The sequence below is a fragment of the Bombina bombina genome, chromosome 6 (assembly GCF_027579735.1).
Source record: "Bombina bombina isolate aBomBom1 chromosome 6, aBomBom1.pri, whole genome shotgun sequence".
Classification (NCBI taxonomy): domain Eukaryota; kingdom Metazoa; phylum Chordata; class Amphibia; order Anura; family Bombinatoridae; genus Bombina; species Bombina bombina.
Window position 1 is genome coordinate 15287451 of NC_069504.1, and position 10986 is coordinate 15298436.

At 52.1% G+C, this 10986-nt stretch overlaps 1 non-coding gene across 1 annotated transcript; it reads right to left on the reverse strand.

Moving 5' to 3' along the window:
• Positions 1-6577: 6577 nt before the first annotated feature.
• On the reverse strand, positions 6578-6649 carry TRNAP-UGG (transfer RNA proline (anticodon UGG)). Its single transcript has one exon. It is a non-coding gene; the product is annotated as a tRNA-Pro (tRNA).
• Positions 6650-10986: the final 4337 nt, after the last annotated feature.

Consider the following 10986-nt stretch of genomic DNA (forward strand, 5'->3'; position numbering starts at 1 on the left):
GGGTCACAGCTACAGTGTAATAGGGCTGGGGGTCACAGCTATAGTGTAATAGGGCTGGGGGTCACAGCTATAGTGTAATAGGGCTGGGGGTCACAGCTACAGTGTAATAGGGCTGGGGGTCACAGCTATAGTGTAATAGGGCTGGGGGTCACAGCTATAGTGTAATAGGGCTGGGGTTCACAGCTATAATGTAATAGGGCTGGGGGTCACAGCTATAATGTAATAGGGCTGGGGTCACAGCTATAATATAATAGGGCTGGGGTCACAGCTATAATGTAATAGGGCTGGGGTCACAGCTATAATGTAATAGGACTGAGGGTCACAGCTATAATGTACTAGGGTTGAAGGAGGTGTGCACAAGTATTAACCATCACTACAGGAGGTGTGCACAAGTATTAGTCATCACTACAGGAGGTGTGCACAAGTATTAGCCATCACTACAGGAGGTGTGCACAAGTATTAGCCATCACTACAGGAGGTGTGCACAAGTATTAGTCATCACTACAAGAGGTGTGCACAAGTATTAGTCATCACTACAGGAGGTGTGCACAAGTATAGCCATCACTAAAGGAGATGTGCACAAGTATAAGCCATCACTCCAGGAGATGTGCACATGTATAGCCATCACTACAGGAGATGTGCACATGTATAGCCATCACTACAAGAGGTGTGCACAAGTATTAGCCATCACTACAGGAGGTGTGCACATGTATAGCCATCACTAAAAGAGGTGTGCACAAGTATTAACAATCACTACAGAAAGTGTGCATATGGCTATACACATGTCAGTCACATGTGAGACAACCAATAGCTGTGCAGGGCGCTGTGGCTTAGTTTGTTAAAGCGCCTGTCTAGTAAACAGGAGATCCTGAGTTCGAATCTCAGCAGTGCCTGCAGCTTTTTAATGCATATTAACTTGTCACACAATCACTAACTGCCCAGCAGGGTCACTCTCAGTCTGTCTCACACTATGGGCTAGATTTATTAAAGCTCTACGGCTGTAAGTTCTCACATGAACTTGCTCGCTGTCATTTATCAAGCAGTGGTCACCAGACCGCCGCTTCCCTAACCTCTTCGACACCTCTAATGTGGCGAAATTCAACCTCCTCGGTCTAGTCAGACCAAGGAGATTGATAGCTCCTGCCCGCGCGTGATTGGCTGTGCACGGACAGGAGGCGGGATTGCTGGCGAGCGCAAAATTGCGCTCGTGTGCAATGGCGAATACCTGCGGGTAATTTCGCCCCGCCACAGGCGAGCTGAGGCATGTATACACGCCCCTGTGCGCCTCAGCTTTAATAAATCTAGCCCTAAGTGACCCATTCTCTGCACTACTAGAAATAAAAGCTTTTGTCTTTTTGTGTAAAGGGATTGCAGCCCACCCCAATACACAACTCCCCAGTAACTACTGACCCTGCAGCTCACCCCATTACACAGCCCCCCAGTAACGACTGACCCTGCAGCTCACCCCACTACACAGCCCCCCAGTAACTACTGACCCTGCAGCTCACCCCAATACACAGCCCCCCAGTAATTACTGAGCCTGCAGCTCACCCCACTACACAGCCCCCCAGTAACTACTGACCCTGCAGCTCACCCCACTACACAGCCCCCCAGTAACTACTGACCCTGCAGCTCCCCCAATACACAGCCCCCCAGTAACTACTGACCCTGCAGCTCACCCCACTACACAGCCCCCCAGTAACTACTGACCCTGCAGCTCACCCCAATAAACAGCCCTCCAGTAACTACTGACCCTGCAGCTCACCCCAGTACACAGCCCCCCAGTAACTACTGACCCTGCTGCTCACCCCAGTACACAGCCCCCCAGTAACTACTGATCCTGCAGTTCACCCTAGTACACAGCCCCCTAGTAACTACTGACCCTGCAACTCACCCCAATACACAGCCCCCAGTAACTACTGACCCTTCAGCTCACCCCAATACACAGCCCCCTAGTAACTACTGACCCTGCAGCTCACCCCAATACACAGCCCCCCAGTAACTACTGACCCTGCAGCTCACCCCAATACACAGCCCCCAGTAACTACTGACCCTGCAGCTCACCCCAATACACAGCCCCCAGTAACTACTGACCCTGCAGATCACCCCAATACACAGCCCCCTAGTAACTACTGACCCTGCAGATCACCCCAATACACAGCCCCCCAGTAACTACTGACCTTGCATCTCACCCCAGTACACAGCCCCCCAGTAACTACTGACCCTGCAGTGCACCCCAATACACAGCCCCCCAGTAACTACTGACCCTGCAGTTCAACCCAATACACAGCCCCCTAGTAACTACTGACCCTGCAGATCACCCAAATACACAGCCCCCCAGTAACTACTGACCTTACAGCTCACCCCAGTACACAGCCCCCCAGTAACTACTGACCCTGCAGTGCACCCCAATACACAGCCCCCCAGGTAACTACTGACCCTGCAGCTCAACCTAATACACAGCCCCCCAGCAACTACTGACCCTGCAGATCACCCCAATACAAAGCCCCCCAGTAACTACTGACCCTGCAGATGACCCCAATACACAGCCCCCCAGTAACTACTGACCCTGCAGTGCAGCCCAATACACAGCCCCCCATTAACTACTGACCCTGCAGTTCACCCCAATAATCAGCCCCCCAGTAACTACTGACCCTGCAGATCACCCACAGTACACAGCCCCCCAGTAACTACTGACCCTGCAGATCACCCCAGAACATCCCCCAGTAACTACTGACCCTGCAGCTCACCCCAAAACACAGCCCCCCAGTAACTACTGACCCTGCAGCTCACCCCAGTACACAGCCCCCCCAGTAACTACTGACCCTGCAGATCACCCCAGTACATAGCCCCCCAGTAACTACTGACCCTGCAGATCACCCCAGTACATAGCCCCCCAGTGACTACTGACCCTGCAGCTCACCCCAGTACACAGCCCCCCCAGTAACTACTGACCCTGCAGCTCACCCCAATACACAGACCCCCAGTAACTACTGACCCTGCAGATCACCCCAGTACATAGCCCCCCAGTAACTACTGACCCTGCAGCTCACCCCAGTACACAGCCCCCAGTAACTACTGACCCTGCAGCCCACCCCAATACACAGCTCCCAGTATCTACTGACCCTGCAGGTCACCCCAATACACAGCCCCCCAGCAACTATTGACCCTGCAGCTCACCCCAATACACAGCCCCCAGTAACTACTGACCCTGCAGCTCACCCCAATACACATCCCCCCAGTAACTGCTAACCCTGCAGCGCACCTCAGTTCACAGCCCCCCAGTAACTACTGACCCTGCAGCGCACCCCAGTACACAGCCCCCCAGTAACTACTGACCCTGCAGCTCACCCCAATACACAGCCCTCCAGTAACTACTGACCCTGCAGCTCACCCAAGTACACCCCCCCAGTAACTATTGACCCTGCTGCTCAGCCCAATACACAGCCCCCCAGTAACTAATGACCTTGCAGCTCACCCCACTACACAGCCCCCCAGTAACTACTGACCCTGCAGCTCAGCCCAGTACACAGCCCCCCAGTAACTACTGACCCTGCAGATCACCCCAATACACAGCCCCCCAGTAACTACTGACACTGCAGCTCACCCCAATACACAGCCCCCCAGTAACTACTGACCCTGCAGATCACCCTAACACACAGCCCCCAGTAACTACTGACCCTGCAGCTCAACCCAATACACAGCCCCCCAGTAACTACTGACCCTGCAGCTCACCCAATACACAGCCCCCAATAACTACTGACCCTGCAGATCACCCCAGTACATAGCCCCCCAGTAACTACTGACCCTGAAGCTCACCCCAGTACACAGCCCCCCAGTAACTACTGACCCTGCAGCCCACCCCAATACACAGCTCCCAGTATCTACTGACCCTGCAGCTCACCCCAATACACAGCCCCCAGTAACTACTAACAATGCAACTCACCCCAGTACACAGCCCCCCAGTAACTACTGACCCTGCAGCTCACCCCAATACACAACGCCCCAGTAACTACTGACCCTGCAGCTCACCTCAGTACACCCCCCCCCAGTAACTAATTGGGCTGGGGCCACAGCTACAGTGTAATAGGGCTGGGGGTCACAGCTACAGTGTAATAGGGCTGGGGGTCACAGCTATAGTGTTATAGGGCTGGGGTCACAGCTATAGCGTAATAGGGCTGGAGTCACAGCTATAGTGTAATAGGGCTGGGGGTCAAAACTATAATGTAATAGGGCTGGGGGTCACAGCTATAATGTAATAGGGCTGGGGGTCACAGCTATAATGTAATTGGGCTGGGGGTCACAGCTACAGTGTAATAGGGCTGGGGGTTAAAGCTACAGTGTAATAGGGCTGGGGGTCACAGCTATAGTGTAATATGGCTGGGGGTCACAGCTATATTGTAATAGGGCTGGGGGTAACAGCTATAGTGTAATAGGGCGGGGGGTCACAGCTATAGTGTAATTGGGCTGGGGTCACAGCTATATTGTAATAGGGCTGGGGTTCATAGCTATTACTTAATAGGGCTGGGGGGTCACAGCTATAATGTAATAGGGCTGGGGGTCACAGCTATAATGTAATAGGGCTGGGGGTCACAACTATAGTGTAATAGGGTTGGATGTCAAAAGGTATAATTTAATATGGTTGGGGTCACAGCTATAATGTAATAGGGCTGGGGGTCACAGCTATAATGTAATAGGGTTGGGTGTCAAAGGTATAATTTAATATGGTTGGGGTCACAGCTATAATGTAATAGGGCAGGGGTCACAGCTATAATGTAATAGGGCTGGGGTTACAGCTATAATGTAATAGGGCTGAGGGTCACAGCTATAGTGTAATAGGGCTGGGGGTCACAGCTATAGTGTAATAGGGCTGGGGGTCACAGCTATAGTGTAATAGGGCTGGGGGTCACAGCTATAATGTAAAAGGGCTGGGGGTCAGTGCTATTGTATAATATGGTTGGGGGTCACAACTATATTGTAATAGGGCAAGGGTCACAGCTATTAGTGTAATAGGGTTGGGGTCACAGCTATAATGTAATAGGGCAGGGGTCACAGCTATAATGTAATAGGGCTGGGGGTCACAGCTTTAATGTAATAGGGCTGGGGGTCACAGCTTTAATGTAATAGGGCTGGGGGTCACAGCTTTAATGTAATAGGGCTGTGGGTCACAGCTTTAATGTAATAGGGCTGGGGGTCACAGCTATAAATTAATAGGGCTGGGGGTCACATCTATAGTGTAATAGGGTTGGGGGTCACAGCTATAATGTAATAGGGTTGGGGTCACTGCTATAATGTAATATAGCTGGGGGTCACAGCTATAATGTAATAGGGTTGGGGTCACAGCTATAATGTAATAGGGCTGGGGGTCACAGATATAATGTAATAGGGTTGGGGTCACTGCTATAATGTAATAGGGTTGGGGGTCACAGCTATAATGTAATAGGGTTGGGGGGTCACAGCTATAATGTAATAGGGTTGGGGTCACAGCTATAATGTAATAGGGCAGGGGTCACAGCTATAATGTAATAGGGCTGGGGTTACAGCTATAATGTAATAGGGCTGAGGGTCACAGCTATAGTGTAATAGGGCTGGGGGTCACAGCTATAGTGTAATAGGGCTGGGGGTCACAGCTATAGTGTAATAGGGCTGGGGGTCACAGCTATAATGTAAAAGGGCTGGGGGTCAGTGCTATTGTATAATATGGTTGGGGGTCACAACTATATTGTAATAGGGCAAGGGTCACAGCTATTAGTGTAATAGGGTTGGGGTCACAGCTATAATGTAATAGGGCAGGGGTCACAGCTATAATGTAATAGGGCTGGGGGTCACAGCTTTAATGTAATAGGGCTGGGGGTCACAGCTTTAATGTAATAGGGCTGGGGGTCACAGCTTTAATGTAATAGGGCTGTGGGTCACAGCTTTAATGTAATAGGGCTGGGGGTCACAGCTATAAATTAATAGGGCTGGGGGTCACATCTATAGTGTAATAGGGTTGGGGGTCACAGCTATAATGTAATAGGGTTGGGGTCACTGCTATAATGTAATATAGCTGGGGGTCACAGCTATAATGTAATAGGGTTGGGGTCACAGCTATAATGTAATAGGGCTGGGGGTCACAGATATAATGTAATAGGGTTGGGGTCACTGCTATAATGTAATAGGGTTGGGGGTCACAGCTATAATGTAATAGGGTTGGGGGGTCACAGCTATAATGTAATAGGGTTGGGGTCACAGCTATAATGTAATAGGGCTGGGGTCACAGCTACAGTGTAATAGGTCTGGGGGTCACAGCTATAATGTAATAGTGCTGAGGGTCACAGCTATAATGTAATAGGGCTGGGGTCACTGCTATAGTGTAATAGGGCTGGGGGGCCACAGCTATAATGTAATAGGGTTGGGGTCACTGCTATTATGTAATAGGGTTGGGGGGTCACAGCTATAATGTAATAGGTTTGGGGTCACAGCTATAATGTGATAGGGTTGGGGTCACTGCTATTATGTAAGTTAAATACAATTAGTGAAGTTAACTTTCCCTTGTTAAAATAAACCTGAGAAAAATATTATCAAAAATAAAAGTGGGCTCGTCCGGGATTTGAACCCGGGACCTCTCGCACCCAAAGCGAGAATCATACCCCTAGACCAACGAGCCAGCTGTAGAACTGTGCAGTCTGTATTTGATACAGTGTAATAAACACTACACGGCACACAGCTCACGTGACTTTCCCACGCATCACCCACTACACGCACCCGAATGTACTGAGGCTTTGGGCACCTGACACTCTCTGTTTGTCTCTGTGGGAATTTCTCGCGTGTTTCCTCATCCCAGCAGAACGCAGCTGTAACCTCTTCATCGCCAGAGAGGGACAAATTCTCTTTTTTGGCAAACATCGGGTTACGTCTGATTTGTATTGCTGGGGCTTTTGTATAGACTGTGGGTGATCTGCAGGATCAGTAGTTACTGGGGGGCTGTGTATTGGGGTGAGCTGCAGGGTCAGTAGTTACTGGGGGGCTGTGTATTGGGGTGAGCTGCAGGGTCAGTAGTTACTGGGGGGCTGTGTATTGGGGTGATCTGCAGGGTCAGTAGTTACTGGGGGGCTGTGTACTGGGGTGATCTGCAGGGTCAGTAGTTACTGGGGGGCTGTGTATTGGGGTGATCTGCAGGGTCAGTAGTTACTGGGGGGCTGTGTACTGGGGTGATCTGCAGGGTCAGTAGTTACTGGGGGGCTGTGTACTGGGGTGATCTGCAGGGTCAGTAGTTACTGGGGGGCTGTGTACTGGGGTGATCTGCAGGGTCAGTAGTTACTGGGGGGCTGTGTATTGGGGTGATCTGCAGGGTCAGTAGTTACTGGGGGCTGTGTACTAGGGTGAACTGCAGGGTCAGTAGTTACTGGGGGGCTGTGTACTGGGGTGAGCTGCAGGGTCAGTAGTTACTGGGGGGCTGTGTACTGGGGTGATCTGCAGGGTCAGTAGTTACTGGGGGGCTGTGTACTGGGGTGATCTGCAGGGTCAGTAGTTACTGGGGGGCTGTGTAAAGGGGTGAACTGCAGGGTCAGTAGTTACTGGGGGGCTGTGTAAAGGGGTGAAATGCAGGGTCAGTAGTTACTGGGGGGCTGTGTATTGGGGTGAGCTGCAGGGTCAGTAGTTACTGGGGGGCTGTGTACTGGGGTGAGCTGCAGGGTCAGTAGTTACCGGGGGGCTGTGTATTGGGGTGAGCTGCAGGGTCAGTAGTTACTGGGGGGCTGTGTACTGGGGTGATCTGCAGGGTCAGTAGTTACTGGGGGGCTGTGTATTGGGGTGATCTGCAGGGTCAGTAGTTACTGGGGGGCTGTGTACTGGGGTGATCTGCAGGGTCAGTAGTTACTGGGGGGCTGTGTACTCTGGTGATCTGCAGGGTCAGTAGTTACTGGGGGGCTGTGTACTGGGGTGAGCTTTAGGGTTAGTAGTTACTGGGGGGCTGTGTATTTGGGTGAGCTGCAGGGTCAGTAGTTACTGGGGGGCTGTGTACTGGGGTGATCTGCAGGGTCAGTAGTTACTGGGGGGCTGTGTATTGGGGTGATCTGCAGGGTCAGTAGTTACTGGGGGCTGTGTATTGGGGTGAACTGCAGGGTCAGTAGTTACTGGGGGGCTGTGTATTGGGTTGAGCTGCAGGGTCAGTAGTTACTGGGGGGCTGTGTACTGGGGTGATCTGCAGGTTCAGTAGTTACTGGGGGGCTGTGTATTGGGGTGAGCTGCAGGGTCAGTAGTTACTGGGGGGCTGTGTAGTGAGGTGAACTGCAGGGTCAGTAGTTACTGGGGGGGCTGTGTACTGGGGTGAGCAGCAGGGTCAGTAGTTACTGGGGGGCTGTGTACTCTGGTGAGCTGCAGGGTCAGTAGTTACTGGGGGCTGTGTTCTGGGGTGAGCTGCAGGGTCAGTAGTTACTGGGGGGCTGTGCTCTGGGGTGAGCTGCAGGGTCAGTAGTTACTGGGGGGCTGTGTTCTGGGGTGAGCTGCAGGGTCAGTAGTTACTGGGGGGCTGTGTATTGGGGTGATCTGCAGGGTCAGTAGTTACTGGGGGGCTGTGTATTGGGGTGAGCTGCAGGGTCAGTAGTTACTGGGGGGCTGTGCTCTGGGGTGAGCTGCAGGGTCAGTAGTTACTGGGGGGCTGTGCTCTGGGGTGAGCTGCAGGGTCAGTAGTTACTGGGGGGCTGTGCTCTGAGGTGAGCTGCAGGGTCAGTAGTTACTGGGGGGCTGTGCTCTGGGGTGAGCTGCAGGGTCAGTAGTTACTGGGGGGCTGTGTTCTGGGGTGAGCTGCAGGGTCAGTAGTTACTGGGGGGCTGTGTTCTGGGGTGAGCTGCAGGGTCAGTAGTTACTGGGGGTCTGTGTTCTGGGGTGAGCTGCAGGGTCAGTAGTTACTGGGGGTCTGTGTTCTGGGGTGAGCTGCAGGGTCAGTAGTTACTGGGGGGCTGTGCTCTGGGGTGAGCTGCAGGGTCAGTAGTTACTGGGGGGCTGTGTTCTGGGGTGAGCTGCAGGGTCAGTAGTTACTGGGGGGCTGTGTATTGGGGTGATCTGCAGGGTCAGTAGTTACTGGGGGGCTGTGTATTGGGGTGAGCTGCAGGGTCAGTAGTTACTGGGGGGCTGTGCTCTGGGGTGAGCTGCAGGGTCAGTAGTTACTGGGGGGCTGTGCTCTGAGGTGAGCTGCAGGGTCAGTAGTTACTGGGGGGCTGTGCTCTGGGGTGAGCTGCAGGGTCAGTAGTTACTGGGGGGCTGTGTTCTGGGGTGAGCTGCAGGGTCAGTAGTTACTGGGGGGCTGTGTTCTGGGGTGAGCTGCAGGGTCAGTAGTTACTGGGGGTCTGTGTTCTGGGGTGAGCTGCAGGGTCAGTAGTTACTGGGGGTCTGTGTTCTGGGGTGAGCTGCAGGGTCAGTAGTTACTGGGGGGCTGTGTACTGAGGTGAACTGCAGTCCCTTTACACAAAAAGACAAATGCATTATTGCAGTGACTCCCAGCCCTATTACACTGTAGCTGTGACCCCAGCCCTATTACACTATAGCTGTGATCCCCAGCCCTATTACATTATAGTTGTGACCCCAGCCCTATTACACTAATAGCTGTGACCCCAACCCTATTACATTATAGCTGTGACCCCAACCCTATTACATTATAGCTGTGACCCCCCATCCCTATTACATTATAGTTGTGACCCCAGCCCTATTACATTATAGCTGTGAGCACCATCCCTATTACACTATAGCTGTGACCCCAACCCTATTACATTATAGCTGTGACCCCCCATCCCTATTACATTATAGTTGTGACCCCAGCCCTATTACATTATAGCTGTGAGCACCATCCCTATTACACTATAGCTGTGACCCCAACCCTATTACATTATAGCTGTGACCCCCCATCCCTATTACACTGTAGTTGGGACCCCAGCCCTATTACACTGTAGCTGTGACCCCCCGCCCTATTACACTATAGCTGGGACCCCAGCCCTATTACCCTGTAGCTGTGACCCCCAGCCCTATTACACTATAGCTGTGACCCCCAGCCCTATTACACTATAGCTGTGACCACCAGCCCTATTACCCTGTAGCTGTGACCCCCAGCCCTATTACACTATAGCTGTGACCCCCAGCCCTATTACACTATAGCTGTGACCACCAGCCCTATTACACTGTAGCTGTGACCCCCAGCCCTATTACACTGTAGCAGTGACCACCAGCCCTATTACACTGTAGCTGTGACCCCCAGCCCTATTACACTGTAGCAGTGACCCCAGCCCTATTACACTGTAGCTGTGACCCCCAGCCCTATTAAACTGTAGCTGTGACCCCCAGCCCTATTATACTGTAGCTGTGACCCCCAGCCCTATTACACTGTAGCTGTGACCCCCAGCCCTATTATACTGTAGCTGTGACCCCCAGCCCTATTATACTGTAGCTGTGACCTCAGCTCTATTACTTTATAGCTGTGACCCCAGCCCTATTACACTGTAGCTGTGACCCTATTACACTGTATTTACTGTAATAACGATATAGCGGGTCACACAACGATCAGAAAAGTCAATTTACACAAAAGCTTTTATTTCTAGTAGTGCAGAGAATGGGTCACTTAGGGCTAGATTTATTAAAGCTGAGGCGCACAGGGGCGTGTATACATGCCCCTGTATGCCTCAGCTCGCCTGTGGCGGGGCAAAATTACCCGCAGGTATTCGCCATTGCACACGAGCGCAATTTTGCGCTCACCTACAATCCCGCCTCCTGTCCGCGCACAGCCAATCACGCTCGGGCAGGAGCTGTCAATCTCACCACATTAGAGGTGTCGAAGAGGTTAGGGAAGCGGCGGTCTGGTGACCGCTGCTTGATAAATGACAGCGAGCAAGTTCATGTGAGAACTTACAGCCGTAGAGCTTTAATAAATCTAGCCCATAGTGTGAGACAGACTGAGAGTGACCCTGCTGGGCAGTTAGTGATTGTGTGACAAGTTAATATGCATTAAAAAGCTGC